The sequence below is a fragment of the Nicotiana tabacum genome, chromosome 7, assembly GCF_000715075.1.
Source record: "Nicotiana tabacum cultivar K326 chromosome 7, ASM71507v2, whole genome shotgun sequence".
Lineage (NCBI taxonomy): Eukaryota > Viridiplantae > Streptophyta > Magnoliopsida > Solanales > Solanaceae > Nicotiana > Nicotiana tabacum.
The window spans coordinates 36,584,738-36,586,641 of NC_134086.1; positions in this window are offsets into that span (position 1 = coordinate 36,584,738).

Sequence of the window (1,904 nt, forward strand, 5' to 3'; positions counted from 1 at the left end):
CGAGAAGTTACCCTTTGCCCTATTGGGATACTGCACTACGGTCCGCATATTAATTGGGGCAACCCCCTATTTACTGGTTTATGGTATCAAAGTTGTCATTCCAGCCGAGGTAGAAATTCCTTCTTTAAGGATCATACAGGAAGCCGAACTCAGTGATGCAGAACGGATAAGAAGCCGCTATGAGCAACTAGCCCTTATAGATGGAAAAAGAATGAATGCAGTATGTCACGGTCAGCTTTATCAGAACAGAATATCTAGAGCTTTCAACAAAAGGGTCAAACCAAGACAGTTCGCACCGGGACAGTTGGTGCTGAAAAAAATCTTCCCGCATCAAGATGAAGCCAAAGGGAAATTCTCTCCCAACTGGAAAGGTCCTTACATGGTTCACCGGATGCTAACAGGAGGAGCACTCATACTCATAGAAATGGACAGAGAAGTTTGGCCAAAACCAATCAATTCAGATGCTGTCAAGAGATACTATATTTAGATTGTTTACATTCCTTCATATGATGTAACTAAACTACGATTGACCTAATTCCCGTTTAAGAGGGGATACATAGGCAACCATGTGGGTTCGGTCATATCATAATAAAATTTTTATTTTCCCTCAGAACCAGAAATCGGGGCATGAATTTTGAGGAGGACCCTCAAAATTCTGGAGCAAGTCCAGCCGACGCCATCATATGCCAGACAGTCAGAAATTGGTTAAGAAACTAGGGTAGAATTTTGAGAAGGATTCTCAAAATTCCGGAGAAGTTTTAGCAAATTTCATCGCACGCAAATGGTCAAAGGATCATTTACCAAACTGGGGCAGAATTTTGAGGAGGACCCTCAAAATTCTAATACAAAAGCTGCAATGTCTCTAAAATGTATTATAGTCATTGGTTCATCTAAAATTACTTGATATTTCACAATGTTTTCTAGAAAAAAAATAACTCCATTTTAATCAATAAATGCAATTTTTGAAAACTCTATTTCTGTAACAGTCACGTGTTACCTAGGGCAACTCAAATAGGGCCTCCAAAACGGAGCAAAGCAAAGCCAGCAGACGAAGGCATGAACCAACCTCCCCTTACAAAACTTACAATTTTTCTTTGGGTGCAGGTGTGGTGAACATAACAGAAGTATTCACAAACATACACATATCAAAGTCACTATCAATCAAGCCACCAAACGCAAATATATCTCCAGCTAAGAAATATTCTACTCCTATTTGCTACCTGTTCACTGAATAAGGCTAAGCACTTGCCTTCTCCTTGCATGAGACTAAGCCTTGTCTCAAATCTTGCATGAGGCTAAGCCCTGCCTCCATATTTGCATAAGGCTAAGCACTACCTTCTTCTTGCATGAGGCTAAGTCTTACCTCCATATTTGTATAAAGCTAAGAACTACCTTCTCCTTACATGAGACTAAGCCTTGTCTCAAATCTTGCATGAGGCTAAGCTCTGCCTCCGTATTTGCATAAGGCTAAGCACTACCTTCTCTCTGTATGAGGCTAAAGCCTTGTCTTAACTCTTACATTAGGTTAAGCCCTGCCTCCACATTTGCATAAGGCTAAGCATTACCTTCTCTCTGCATGAGACTAAGCCTTGTCTCAAATCTTGCATGAGGCTAAGCCCTGCCTCCACATTTGCATAAGGCTAAGCATTGTCTTCCCCTTGCATGAGACTAAGCCCTATCTCCAATCTTGCATGAGGCTAAGCCCTGCCTCCATATTTGCATGAGGCTAAACATTGCCTTCTCTTTGCATGAGACTAAGCTCTGTCTCAAATCTCGCATAAGGCTAAGCATTGCCTTCTCTTTGCATGAGACTAAGATCTATCTCAAATCTTGCATGAGGCTAAGCCCTGCCTCCATATCTGCATAAGGCTAAACATTGCCTTCTCTTTGCATGAGACTAAGCT